Here is a 13624-nt window from a genome sequence, read left to right on the forward strand (position 1 = left end):
TAAGTCTTCGAATAACCATTCGTGTATTTCAAATGCGGTAGGGCGGACAGCACTTCTATCAAAGACACACTGAGCGGTGTTAGCTCTCGAAAAAGCCGACATTTTGTTACTTACAAATCTTCAAAGCAGCAAGCACGAAGAACGAAGCGCCAAAGTCCCGGCGACGTAAACAAAGCCGCAACCGTCCCGCTGCTCCGCGCGATGTGCTCCCCTAGCCTGCCTCGAAATGCGCCTGCCAGGTACGATCACCTTCGGCCGCTGCCGACTGGCGGGAAGCCGACACAGCGCGGACGCGCGGCGCTCGCTTGTGCGGTGGTGGTGTAATGGTCAGCATAGTTGCCTTCCAAGCAGTTGATCCGGGTTCGATTCCCGGCCACCGCAGCAGGCTTTTAATTTCGCGTATGAGTACTTTTGCCACGCGCTCTTAAATTATTGTTTTTTCGCCCTCTTACTCGCTGCATACCAGCCCTTAGTGTGTCTCGACTTTGCTCGGCTGACGCGAGAGCTGACGCTCTCAAATCGGCCTATATCAAAACGACAAGCACGAGAAACGACTGAGAGAGGTAAGGAGGGACACACAGCACGCCCCCTTCATTTCACGGTGGCGTCTCCCTGACCGAATCGGGCTGTAGCTCCGAAAAGAAAGGAGAAACAAAAATAGGAAGTAAAAGTGCCAATAGCGCCCTGTGTTCCCATGCGCTCACCCGCCCAAGTACTGACAAGGGCCAAAGTTGTTACGCATCGGCAATCGGACATTTTCTTTCATTTTCTCTTTATCGGTTGAGAACCAGTGTATTCAAGATATTATGGCCATTGCCGAGTGAATGCTGTAGCGCTCCCCGACGAGTCGGGTTCGGATCCTCTATCAACTTCCACGCAGGGTGATGATCTTTTGGTCACCACACTCGCCAGCTGAAATCGGCGCCGCCTTTTCGTAGTAGGAAAAGAGTAGTGGCCCGTGGGGGGATCGAACCCACGACCTTCGCGTTATTAGCACGACGCTCTAACCAACTTTTTTTTTTTTTTTTTTTTGCAGACACTCTACCACTCGAACGAATATATCTATTGAAAAAAATATTAAAGAATATCCACCACACAGCCACTTCAAAAGAAGTACAGTACTGAAATTAAAATCCTAAAACATGACTATATAATGTAGACTGCTTACTGAAATAAAGATTAAAACACGAAAACTTCAGTCCTGGTGTAGAGAAGAAACATACATAAAGGCGGCAAATCCAGAAACAGTATAAAAGAAAATGGCTCACACAGGTGACCTTAGCCAACACCCTCTCTTTCAAATGTCAGGCTAAGCATATTGGCAAAATCATCTCGGAGGCCTGGCAATCGCAAGCGCTGCCAGTAAGCAGTAAGCATGTACTGCCGAAACGCTAGGTGTCCATCCTCTTCATGACAACTGTTGACAAAATGTACGAAATGGCCAATCAACCACATGACGGTATGGAGCTTCGTCCGCGGAAAAAAGGAAGAATCGGGCCGGACGATGATGTCAATAGTATAAGCGGCTTCAGCAGACCTAGTGACAAAAGCAAGTTGTTTCCTGAGCCAACGCCAATTAGCAAGGTGCCCACAGCAGGTGAATCGATGTTCAAGGGTATCCAGGAGACCACACCGAGTACAGGTGTCCGTGTCAGAAAGACCAATACGGTGCAGTCGTACATTGGTGGGAACCAAATTATTTATTACCCTATACCACGTGGACGCCACGGCCATAGAGTGGATCGGCAGACTAACGTTCTTCCAGACGTTCCTCCAGGACACAGATGGAGACGCCAGTTCTATTGGATTGGGACCGGCCAGCCCCTCCCAGCGGGCAATCAAGCCCTTGGTCGTTGGCACCGGTCGCCGCAAGAAGACGTCACCGAGGTAACTCACCGCAATGTAAAATTCCCGAATGTCTTTCAACTTAAAATTTAGGCGTCCGACATCGACAGGTGGAGCAAGGCTCGCCGGACGCACAACAGTAAAAAGCCTGGATGTAATTGAAGTCACTTCTTGCGTAACAATTAGAGTCGTTCGGCGGACGTACAAAGCAGACGCCTTGCGAGTAATGTCAGAGAGGCCCAAGCCTCCGGAGAGACGCGGTTTCGTCATTACCTCGTAACGTAACTTGAATAGATGGCCCTTCCATATAAACCTGCTAGACAATTGGCGCAACCTTTTCGCCACCATCATGGGAAGTGGGAACAGCTGAGCAACATAATAAGCTTTACATAGAACGTAGGTGTCTAAAATTCTGACTTTTTGCAAAATGGTAGCAGAGCGCTGCTCATGGACCATCAGAGCCCCCTGTATCTTCTCGGTGACAGATTTCCAATTGAGAGCCGCCATTTTTAGAGGACAGCGATCAATGATAATCCCCAAGGACGTATGGCGATCGACAAAAGTGGCCCAAGGGACGTCAGCATCGCGAAATCCTCGAATATCAAGGAACTTACATTTACCCTGATTGAGACGCGCTCCAGAGACACGACAGTATGCATCAACCGCCCCTTTCAGCAACGGGATATCATCACGTTGACGGAGGAGAACAACGACATCATCCGCATATGCCTTAACAGAGAGCTTCCCACCAGAGAGGGACATACCCTGAAGCTTGAGAGCAATAGTCCGAAGCAGCGGTTCCAGGGACAATACGAATAAAGACATAGAGAGCGGACTACCCTGAGGCACTCCGCGGCGGATAGCAATGGGCGGCGTCAGCTGCCCATTGACTGACACCCGAGCTGTTATTCCCCTATACAAATTGCCAAGAACACCACGTGATGAAGCGTTAAAACCTATTGTACCTAAAACACGATCTAAAAACACATGACTGACGTGATCAAAAGCCTTATAAAAATCAAGGAAGGCAAAGGCACAATGTACGTTTGTAACCGCCGCAACCGAGACAACATCCCGATATTCGGCTACTGGTGTCAGAATAGATCTATCATGAAAACAACATTGATGTGCACCAATCACACCCCGAAGCAGAGAAGACAACCGGCTATTGAGCGCTCTAGCAGCTGTCTTATAGTCAAAATTCAGCAATGTGAGCGGACGAAGATTGGCAGCAGATAAACGACCAGAGGACTTCGGGATTAAAACAGTTTTCCCTACTTTAAAATCGGCAGGCACATCCATCCCCCTGACAATCTCATTTAAAATCTGCGTAAAAATGCCACCCAAAAGAGGCCAAAAACGGAGATAAAATTCTTTAGGCAGGCCGTCTGGACCCGGCGATTTACTGGACGGAGAGCGAGCAATAAAATCGAAAACATCATCTACCTGGAACTCCCGGAGAAATTCGCCGTTCGCGTCAGGCGCGATCGTCGCAGTTAGATCCCCAAAGACATCATCCGAAAGAGACTCACCAGAATCATCGGCAGAATATAGACTAGTGTAATACTGATGAAGAGCACGAACCATTTCCTCCTGTGCAATAAGCTGTCGCCCATCATCCACCGTAAGAGAAGAGATGAAGGAGCGACGACGACGATTCTGATGCCGTAGCAGGTGATACAAGGATGTCAGTTCACCTTCAACAAGAGAGTGAGGTTTCGACTTAACTCGCAGACCATCCATCTGTCGTCGTTTAAGGCTCAAGAGCTTGGCTTTAATACGACGAACATCATGGATCCGCAGTGGAGAGGTACCCGCCGCGTCATATAGTTCACGCAGGACAGAGTAGTAATATTCATACGTGTTCTTAAAATCACGCGTCCTAGCAGCACAGTAGAAAATCAAAGTCTGACGAATCTTGGGCTTGGCAAACGCAGTCCACCAAACCAGCAAGGAGGGGTATCGCGGGACAGAGCGAAGACATCGCTCCCACACGCCACTTATAACATCATCCATAGCACTGTCGGCAAGGTGGGAAACATTTAACATCCACTGGGAACGATAAAGTTTTGCAGGTTGGCGACTAAGATTTACAGTTGCAGTAAAAGCACAATGGTCAGAAAAACTAGTAGGAATAACATCGACAGAAAGAATTTTATCACATAAAAAGTCAGATAAATAGAATCTGTCGAGTCTACTGCATGAGGACGCGGTAAAAAACGTATATTTCACCAGGGTTGGATATTTGTGTTCCCAAACATCACGCAGATGCATCGTACGAACTAAGTCATGTAAATCACGGCAATAATTAAAATTGGGGGACTGGTCTGCAGGGCGTAAAACACAATTAAAATCGCCTCCGAGCAGGAGACTCCGAGGACTCTGGCGCAAAAGATAAATAAGCTCTTCTTTATAAAAGCGCGATCGAGCCACAGTGTGACCCGAACCAGAGGGGGCATACAAAACAACGAGGCGGAGATCAAAAAGACGACAACCAATCCCACGGCCAGAGTCAAGGAATTCAATGTCAGTAATAGGAATGCCCTCTCGAAAGAAAAGAGCAGTTCCTGTTGAATATTCCGGCGCGACATTAAAAACAGTTTGAAATCCAGGTAGAGAGAGATCAGAAAACAACACTTCCTGCAAAAACACTACGTCCGCACAGGCGTCGTAAATAAACTGCCGCAAAGAGGCAATGCGAACGTCGGACTCAATACGGTTAACATTTAAGGTAAGAAAGGTGTACGCCTGAACCATAGAGAGAAAAGCGAGAAAACAAATCACCTACACCGACGCACCAGCGTCACAGTCCATAGCAGGGGTGACAGAGGCATCCGAGGGAGGGGGACTGCTACCCCGTTCCGCGGATCCCTTACGTTTCGGTTTTTTACGAACAGCATTAACGTTCGGCTGAACGCGTAACTTGCGTCGGCTGACGGGCAAGGAAACTTCAGCCGCCGGTGACGTAGGAGGGTCAAGTTCTGTATCCGACACCACCCGCGCCGGTCCACATGCGGGATCCGGGGTCGCGGGGGAAACATCCGACAAAACGGAATGGTCAACACCTGCACTAGCTTCCGGCAAACATGGACTGCACGGAGGCGAAACGTGAGCAGGAAGGTCCGAGGCCGCAGAGTTGGAAGGACGCGGAGCAGCTCCGCTGGCAGAGGTATGGGGCAGCGAAGCAGGAAGTTGTCGCGGCTCCACTTGTTGTGACATCGAAGTCGGTTCGGAAGACGGCGCCAACAGGCCCGACCGACGACCCGACTCGAGAGAAGCTGCGTCGGAGGCCGGAGGGGCGCCAGCAGCCGCCACCGGAACCGCTACCTCAGGAGGGCAGGGAGCAGCTACAGTACACAGTGGCTCGGAGGATGCCGGTCGCTCGGACTGGGGCATCTCAGGGAGATCCTCATCCGTACTATTTCCATCGTGTGGGCGACGCCTCTTATTATTCAAAAGTGGCACACCCACCTGAGGGACAGACGGAACAACATCAGATTTAGCACGCAAAGGAGGAAATTCTGTATCAGGGGTGCGCAAAACCTGTGGAGGGGCGCTACTACCACTGGACTGTGCTACACCAAGTGCAGAACCACCTGCAACGAGGTCAGCGACCGTTAACTTGCGACGCTGTTCGAGAGAATTTTTTAAAACAAAAACTCTCCGCGGACAGTCGGTACGCACGTGACCACTTTCATTGCACAAAAAACAGGTGCCAACCTGACCACTATATGTTACATGGACACGATATCCACCGATCTGCAGGTGAGATGGAATATTCTGCTTAACGTGCATTTCGACTGAACGAATACCACTGTAACATTGCAGGCGATGTTGGCTTGACCAGCGTTCAAGGCGAATGCTCTTTACATCACCATACTTCTGTAGACCCTCCTTAAGATAGACATTATCCACCTCCGGTGGAAGGTTGTAAACACGAACATTGGTATACGTGATGGAAGCATTGGAAAGCAGCACGGTACTTACAGAATCATCCCGATGCCGAAAGAGAACTTGATGACCATATTTAGAAAGAATTTTATCAACCTGAAGTGGGTCCATAAACTTAACAAAGAAAACATACAGTTCGGTATCAAAATAAGCAGTGTGCACCTGATCCGAATGAACACCAAAGGTATCTACCAACCAATCATGAATCTCAAGAGAACTAGGTTGCACATGGCGGGTTGACTTGTCAAAAGCAAAACTAACTGTAGCCTGACGAGGAATAACCTGGGACGACATTTTCAAAATATGCGGTCGAAACCGCTACACAAAAAACACTGAAATAAGGACAGAAAGTAACACAAGGTACGAAACAACGACGGAGAAACACTCACAGAAGTTGCAACACAACACGTAAACAAAAACGATAGTCCACTATACGTAACGCTACGGCGGAGCGGAAGACTAGGCACGTCCACACTGCACGGCGTCTAAAGCGGAACTATGTAATGGTCAGCATAGTTGCCTTCCAAGCAGTTGATCCGGGTTCGATTCCCGGCCACCGCAGCAGGCTTTTAATTTCGCGTATGAGTACTTTTGCCACGCGCTCTTAAATTATTGTTTTTTCGCCCTCTTACTCGCTGCATACCAGCCCTTAGTGTGTCTCGACTTTGCTCGGCTGACGCGAGAGCTGACGCTCTCAAATCGGCCTATATCAAAACGACAAGCACGAGAAACGACTGAGAGAGGTAAGGAGGGACACACAGCACGCCCCCTTCATTTCACGGTGGCGTGTCCCTGACCGAATCGGGCTGTAGCTCCGAAAAGAAAGGAGAAACAAAAATAGGAAGTAAAAGTGCCAATAGCGCCCTGTGTTCCCATGCGCTCACCCGCCCAAGTACTGACAAGGGCCAAAGTTGTTACGCATCGGCAATCGGACATTTTCTTTCATTTTCTCTTTATCGGTTGAGAACCAGTGTATTCAAGATATTATGGCCATTGCCGAGTGAATGCTGTAGCGCTCCCCGACGAGTCGGGTTCGGATCCTCTATCAACTTCCACGCAGGGTGATGATCTTTTGGTCACCACACTCGCCAGCTGAAATCGGCGCCGCCTTTTCGTAGTAGGAAAAGAGTAGTGGCCCGTGGGGGGATCGAACCCACGACCTTCGCGTTATTAGCACGACGCTCTAACCAACTGAGCTAACGGGCCTCGGCAGATGCAGTTGCTCAGCCCTACGCTGGAAACAGGTGGCATGAAGCCGCACACCATTTCTATGGTCGTCGTGTGTCTGCTTCCCTAGTCTATATTCTGCTGACGGTCACGAAACAGTAGCTATATTGCGAGCAGGACGGGAAACGGCCGCTCGGACAGCTCAAACTTGTCACGATTCGTGTGGAAAAAATTCCGTTCCGGCACCGGGAATCGAACCCGGGCCTCCTGGGTGAAAGCCAGGTATCCTAGCCACTAGACCACACCGGATGTGGCCGTTTCGTTCGACCGTTCGTACGGTCGCTTGTCGCATTTCGTGTCGAGTGCCGCGTCGGCGCCCCCCTCTCTTTGCGAGCATCTTTGCACATACTGACTGGCAAGGCGCGCACCTCAAACGTCGCAGAGCAATGCTTTTGGCTTCACGCTCTGCTGGGAGAAGAGGAAAAGGGAAGCTGTAAGTAGCAATAACAGGAAGTAAACATTTTCCCGCTGAAGCGTTGAAACGCTGTGGATAACAAACAAGAAATACGTTGGCGCCCTAGCAACAGCACCACCATGTCACAGAAAATTAAATGCCCCGGGTGAGGATCGAACTCACGACCTTAAGATTATGAGACTTACGCGCTGCCTACTGCGCTACCGAGGCACGGGTGCACCGCTTGTCCTGGAAACTGGGTAAACACCTTACCCAATATTAGACGTAGAGACACTGTACTTCCTGGATAACGTGTTCTGTTGCTACACGTGCACTGCCGGCCCAGTTGATTGCGGTGCTGCTGCTGCTGCTGTTGCAACGATAGGCAGCACTCCTTGTCGTTGAAGTTCAGTGCCTCGGAGGCACCCGGACCCAGCAACTTGTGAGGCCAGGCCGACGCTAGTCTGTAGAACATGATGCGAGCGTCCTAGTGGGGACCCGCGAGTGCTGCGTTCTCGGTCCTTCTCAAGGGAAATCCAGCTACACATTCTTGTGGATCGTGCATCTCAAGCGCTCAAGCCACGCGGCAGCATTATCGCGGGAAAAGCAAAATGATGCATCGGCCGGGAATCGAACCCGGGCCGCCCGCGTGGCAGGCGAGCATTCTACCACTGAACCACCGATGATCGGGCCAGCGGTAACTTGACGCTGCTTGCCGCGCAGATGTCTCAAGGGAAAGTGGGACTGCCGTCAAGCGCCGTAGCATTCTGTGGAAAAGATGCTGCAGACGCTGAATCCTGCACTGCACTGCTCTGCTTAAAAATGCCGCCAGAACGCGGTCCTCTGCGTACTCTTGCGTTGCCGGCGCCCAACTCTTGCCAAAGGATGCGAAGTGTGCGCGGATACGCTGTCCGAATGCGTCTGGATGTGCTCCCCTAGCCTGCCTCGAAATGCGCCTGCCAGGTACGATCACCTTCGGCCGCTGCCGACTGGCGGGAAGCCGACACAGCGCGGACGCGCGGCGCTCGCTTGTGCGGTGGTGGTGTAATGGTCAGCATAGTTGCCTTCCAAGCAGTTGATCCGGGTTCGATTCCCGGCCACCGCAGCAGGCTTTTAATTTCGCGTATGAGTACTTTTGCCACGCGCTCTTAAATTATTGTTTTTTCGCCCTCTTACTCGCTGCATACCAGCCCTTAGTGTGTCTCGACTTTGCTCGGCTGACGCGAGAGCTGACGCTCTCAAATCGGCCTATATCAAAACGACAAGCACGAGAAACGACTGAGAGAGGTAAGGAGGGACACACAGCACGCCCCCTTCATTTCACGGTGGCGTCTCCCTGACCGAATCGGGCTGTAGCTCCGAAAAGAAAGGAGAAACAAAAATAGGAAGTAAAAGTGCCAATAGCGCCCTGTGTTCCCATGCGCTCACCCGCCCAAGTACTGACAAGGGCCAAAGTTGTTACGCATCGGCAATCGGACATTTTCTTTCATTTTCTCTTTATCGGTTGAGAACCAGTGTATTCAAGATATTATGGCCATTGCCGAGTGAATGCTGTAGCGCTCCCCGACGAGTCGGGTTCGGATCCTCTATCAACTTCCACGCAGGGTGATGATCTTTTGGTCACCACACTCGCCAGCTGAAATCGGCGCCGCCTTTTCGTAGTAGGAAAAGAGTAGTGGCCCGTGGGGGGATCGAACCCACGACCTTCGCGTTATTAGCACGACGCTCTAACCAACTGAGCTAACGGGCCTCGGCAGATGCAGTTGCTCAGCCCTACGCTGGAAACAGGTGGCATGAAGCCGCACACCATTTCTATGGTCGTCGTGTGTCTGCTTCCCTAGTCTATATTCTGCTGACGGTCACGAAACAGTAGCTATATTGCGAGCAGGACGGGAAACGGCCGCTCGGACAGCTCAAACTTGTCACGATTCGTGTGGAAAAAATTCCGTTCCGGCACCGGGAATCGAACCCGGGCCTCCTGGGTGAAAGCCAGGTATCCTAGCCACTAGACCACACCGGATGTGGCCGTTTCGTTCGACCGTTCGTACGGTCGCTTGTCGCATTTCGTGTCGAGTGCCGCGTCGGCGCCCCCCTCTCTTTGCGAGCATCTTTGCACATACTGACTGGCAAGGCGCGCACCTCAAACGTCGCAGAGCAATGCTTTTGGCTTCACGCTCTGCTGGGAGAAGAGGAAAAGGGAAGCTGTAAGTAGCAATAACAGGAAGTAAACATTTTCCCGCTGAAGCGTTGAAACGCTGTGGATAACAAACAAGAAATACGTTGGCGCCCTAGCAACAGCACCACCATGTCACAGAAAATTAAATGCCCCGGGTGAGGATCGAACTCACGACCTTAAGATTATGAGACTTACGCGCTGCCTACTGCGCTACCGAGGCACGGGTGCACCGCTTGTCCTGGAAACTGGGTAAACACCTTACCCAATATTAGACGTAGAGACACTGTACTTCCTGGATAACGTGTTCTGTTGCTACACGTGCACTGCCGGCCCAGTTGATTGCGGTGCTGCTGCTGCTGTTGCAACGATAGGCAGCACTCCTTGTCGTTGAAGTTCAGTGCCTCGGAGGCACCCGGACCCAGCAACTTGTGAGGCCAGGCCGACGCTAGTCTGTAGAACATGATGCGAGCGTCCTAGTGGGGACCCGCGAGTGCTGCGTTCTCGGTCCTTCTCAAGGGAAATCCAGCTACACATTCTTGTGGATCGTGCATCTCAAGCGCTCAAGCCACGCGGCAGCATTATCGCGGGAAAAGCAAAATGATGCATCGGCCGGGAATCGAACCCGGGCCGCCCGCGTGGCAGGCGAGCATTCTACCACTGAACCACCGATGCTCGGGCCAGCGGTAACTTGGCGCTGCTTGCCGCGCAGATGTCTCAAGGGAAAGTGGGACTGCCGTCAAGCGCCGTAGCATTCTGTGGAAAAGATGCTGCAGACGCTGAATCCTGCACTGCACTGCACTGCTCTGCTTAAAAATGCCGCCAGAACGCGGTCCTCTGCGTACTCTTGCGTTGCCGGCGCCCAACTCTTGCCAAAGGATGCGAAGTGTGCGCGGATACGCTGTCCGAATGCGTCTGGATGTGCTCCCCTAGCCTGCCTCGAAATGCGCCTGCCAGGTACGATCACCTTCGGCCGCTGCCGACTGGCGGGAAGCCGACACAGCGCGGACGCGCGGCGCTCGCTTGTGCGGTGGTGGTGTAAAGGTCAGCATAGTTGCCTTCCAAGCAGTTGATCCGGGTTCGATTCCCGGCCACCGCAGCAGGCTTTTAATTTCGCGTATGAGTACTTTTGCCACGCGCTCTAAAATTATTGTTTTTTCGCCCTCTTACTCGCTGCATACCAGCCCTTAGTGTGTCTCGACTTTGCTCGGCTGACGCGAGAGCTGACGCTTTCAAATCGGCCTATATCAAAACGACAAGCACGAGAAACGACTGAGAGAGGTAAGGAGGGACACACAGCACGCCCCCTTCATTTCACGGTGGCGTCTCCCTGACCGAATCGGGCTGTAGCTCCGAAAAGAAAGGAGAAACAAAAATAGGAAGTAAAAGTGCCAATAGCGCCCTGTGTTCCCATGCGCTCACCCGCCCAAGTACTGACAAGGGCCAAAGTTGTTACGCATCGGCAATCGGACATTTTCTTTCATTTTCTCTTTATCGGTTGAGAACCAGTGTATTCAAGATATTATGGCCATTGCCGAGTGAATGCTGTAGCGCTCCCCGACGAGTCGGGTTCGGATCCTCTATCAACTTCCACGCAGGGTGATGATCTTTTGGTCACCACACTCGCCAGCTGAAATCGGCGCCGCCTTTTCGTAGTAGGAAAAGAGTAGTGGCCCGTGGGGGGATCGAACCCACGACCTTCGCGTTATTAGCACGACGCTCTAACCAACTGAGCTAACGGGCCTCGGCAGATGCAGTTGCTCAGCCCTACGCTGGAAACAGGTGGCATGAAGCCGCACACCATTTCTATGGTCGTCGTGTGTCTGCTTCCCTAGTCTATATTCTGCTGACGGTCACGAAACAGTAGCTATATTGCGAGCAGGACGGGAAACGGCCGCTCGGACAGCTCAAACTTGTCACGATTCGTGTGGAAAAAATTCCGTTCCGGTACCGGGAATCGAACCCGGGCCTCCTGGGTGAAAGCCAGGTATCCTAGCCACTAGACCACACCGGATGTGGCCGTTTCGTTCGACCGTTCGTACGGTCGCTTGTCGCATTTCGTGTCGAGTGCCGCGTCGGCGCCCCCCTCTCTTTGCGAGCATCTTTGCACATACTGACTGGCAAGGCGCGCACCTCAAACGTCGCAGAGCAATGCTTTTGGCTTCACGCTCTGCTGGGAGAAGAGGAAAAGGGAAGCTGTAAGTAGCAATAACAGGAAGTAAACATTTTCCCGCTGAAGCGTTGAAACGCTGTGGATAACAAACAAGAAATACGTTGGCGCCCTAGCAACAGCACCACCATGTCACAGAAAATTAAATGCCCCGGGTGAGGATCGAACTCACGACCTTAAGATTATGAGACTTACGCGCTGCCTACTGCGCTACCGAGGCACGGGTGCACCGCTTGTCCTGGAAACTGGGTAAACACCTTACCCAATATTAGACGTAGAGACACTGTACTTCCTGGATAACGTGTTCTGTTGCTACACGTGCACTGCCGGCCCAGTTGATTGCGGTGCTGCTGCTGCTGTTGCAACGATAGGCAGCACTCCTTGTCGTTGAAGTTCAGTGCCTCGGAGGCACCCGGACCCAGCAACTTGTGAGGCCAGGCCGACGCTAGTCTGTAGAACATGATGCGAGCGTCCTAGTGGGGACCCGCGAGTGCTGCGTTCTCGGTCCTTCTCAAGGGAAATCCAGCTACACATTCTTGTGGATCGTGCATCTCAAGCGCTCAAGCCACGCGGCAGCATTATCGCGGGAAAAGCAAAATGATGCATCGGCCGGGAATCGAACCCGGGCCGCCCGCGTGGCAGGCGAGCATTCTACCACTGAACCACCGATGCTCGGGCCAGCGGTAACTTGACGCTGCTTGCCGCGCAGATGTCTCAAGGGAAAGTGGGACTGCCGTCAAGCGCCGTAGCATTCTGTGGAAAAGATGCTGCAGACGCTGAATCCTGCACTGCACTGCTCTGCTTAAAAATGCCGCCAGAACGCGGTCCTCTGCGTACTCTTGCGTTGCCGGCGCCCAACTCTTGCCAAAGGATGCGAAGTGTGCGCGGATACGCTGTCCGAATGCGTCTGGATGTGCTCCCCTAGCCTGCCTCGAAATGCGCCTGCCAGGTACGATCACCTTCGGCCGCTGCCGACTGGCGGGAAGCCGACACAGCGCGGACGCGCGGCGCTCGCTTGTGCGGTGGTGGTGTAAAGGTCAGCATAGTTGCCTTCCAAGCAGTTGATCCGGGTTCGATTCCCGGCCACCGCAGCAGGCTTTTAATTTCGCGTATGAGTACTTTTGCCACGCGCTCTTAAATTATTGTTTTTTCGCCCTCTTACTCGCTGCATACCAGCCCTTAGTGTGTCTCGACTTTGCTCGGCTGACGCGAGAGCTGACGCTCTCAAATCGGCCTATATCAAAACGACAAGCACGAGAAACGACTGAGAGAGGTAAGGAGGGACACACAGCACGCCCCCTTCATTTCACGGTGGCGTCTCCCTGACCGAATCGGGCTGTAGCTCCGAAAAGAAAGGAGAAACAAAAATAGGAAGTAAAAGTGCCAATAGCGCCCTGTGTTCCCATGCGCTCACCCGCCCAAGTACTGACAAGGGCCAAAGTTGTTACGCATCGGCAATCGGACATTTTCTTTCATTTTCTCTTTATCGGTTGAGAACCAGTGTATTCAAGATATTATGGCCATTGCCGAGTGAATGCTGTAGCGCTCCCCGACGAGTCGGGTTCGGATCCTCTATCAACTTCCACGCAGGGTGATGATCTTTTGGTCACCACACTCGCCAGCTGAAATCGGCGCCGCCTTTTCGTAGTAGGAAAAGAGTAGTGGCCCGTGGGGGGATCGAACCCACGACCTTCGCGTTATTAGCACGACGCTCTAACCAACTGAGCTAACGGGCCTCGGCAGATGCAGTTGCTCAGCCCTACGCTGGAAACAGGTGGCATGAAGCCGCACACCATTTCTATGGTCGTCGTGTGTCTGCTTCCCTAGTCTATATTCTGCTGACGGTCACGAAACAGTAGCTATA

General features: G+C 52.1%; 17 non-coding genes across 17 annotated transcripts; 4 read left to right on the plus strand and 13 right to left on the minus strand.

Moving 5' to 3' along the window:
• Positions 1 to 309: 309 nt before the first annotated feature.
• Positions 310 to 381, plus strand: Trnag-ucc. The gene has a single exon. It is a non-coding gene; the product is annotated as a tRNA-Gly (tRNA).
• A 6547-nt stretch (positions 382 to 6928) lies between these two features.
• On the minus strand, positions 6929 to 7002 carry Trnai-aau. Its single transcript has one exon. It is a non-coding gene; the product is annotated as a tRNA-Ile (tRNA).
• A 198-nt stretch (positions 7003 to 7200) lies between these two features.
• Positions 7201 to 7272, minus strand: Trnae-uuc. Its single transcript has one exon. It is a non-coding gene; the product is annotated as a tRNA-Glu (tRNA).
• Positions 7273 to 7575: 303 nt separating this feature from the next.
• Positions 7576 to 7648, minus strand: Trnam-cau. The gene has a single exon. It is a non-coding gene; the product is annotated as a tRNA-Met (tRNA).
• A 384-nt stretch (positions 7649 to 8032) lies between these two features.
• Positions 8033 to 8103, minus strand: Trnag-gcc. The gene has a single exon. It is a non-coding gene; the product is annotated as a tRNA-Gly (tRNA).
• Positions 8104 to 8450: 347 nt separating this feature from the next.
• Positions 8451 to 8522, plus strand: Trnag-ucc. Its single transcript has one exon. It is a non-coding gene; the product is annotated as a tRNA-Gly (tRNA).
• A 571-nt stretch (positions 8523 to 9093) lies between these two features.
• On the minus strand, positions 9094 to 9167 carry Trnai-aau. The gene has a single exon. It is a non-coding gene; the product is annotated as a tRNA-Ile (tRNA).
• Positions 9168 to 9365: 198 nt separating this feature from the next.
• On the minus strand, positions 9366 to 9437 carry Trnae-uuc. Its single transcript has one exon. It is a non-coding gene; the product is annotated as a tRNA-Glu (tRNA).
• A 303-nt stretch (positions 9438 to 9740) lies between these two features.
• Trnam-cau lies at positions 9741 to 9813 on the minus strand. The gene has a single exon. It is a non-coding gene; the product is annotated as a tRNA-Met (tRNA).
• Positions 9814 to 10194: 381 nt separating this feature from the next.
• Trnag-gcc lies at positions 10195 to 10265 on the minus strand. Its single transcript has one exon. It is a non-coding gene; the product is annotated as a tRNA-Gly (tRNA).
• Positions 10266 to 10617: 352 nt separating this feature from the next.
• Trnag-ucc lies at positions 10618 to 10689 on the plus strand. Its single transcript has one exon. It is a non-coding gene; the product is annotated as a tRNA-Gly (tRNA).
• A 571-nt stretch (positions 10690 to 11260) lies between these two features.
• Positions 11261 to 11334, minus strand: Trnai-aau. The gene has a single exon. It is a non-coding gene; the product is annotated as a tRNA-Ile (tRNA).
• A 198-nt stretch (positions 11335 to 11532) lies between these two features.
• Positions 11533 to 11604, minus strand: Trnae-uuc. The gene has a single exon. It is a non-coding gene; the product is annotated as a tRNA-Glu (tRNA).
• Positions 11605 to 11907: 303 nt separating this feature from the next.
• Trnam-cau lies at positions 11908 to 11980 on the minus strand. Its single transcript has one exon. It is a non-coding gene; the product is annotated as a tRNA-Met (tRNA).
• Positions 11981 to 12361: 381 nt separating this feature from the next.
• On the minus strand, positions 12362 to 12432 carry Trnag-gcc. The gene has a single exon. It is a non-coding gene; the product is annotated as a tRNA-Gly (tRNA).
• A 347-nt stretch (positions 12433 to 12779) lies between these two features.
• On the plus strand, positions 12780 to 12851 carry Trnag-ucc. Its single transcript has one exon. It is a non-coding gene; the product is annotated as a tRNA-Gly (tRNA).
• A 571-nt stretch (positions 12852 to 13422) lies between these two features.
• On the minus strand, positions 13423 to 13496 carry Trnai-aau. The gene has a single exon. It is a non-coding gene; the product is annotated as a tRNA-Ile (tRNA).
• Between the last annotated feature and the right edge of the window lie 128 nt (positions 13497 to 13624).

Source organism: Schistocerca piceifrons, chromosome 2 (genome assembly GCF_021461385.2).
Source record: "Schistocerca piceifrons isolate TAMUIC-IGC-003096 chromosome 2, iqSchPice1.1, whole genome shotgun sequence".
Taxonomy (NCBI): domain Eukaryota; kingdom Metazoa; phylum Arthropoda; class Insecta; order Orthoptera; family Acrididae; genus Schistocerca; species Schistocerca piceifrons.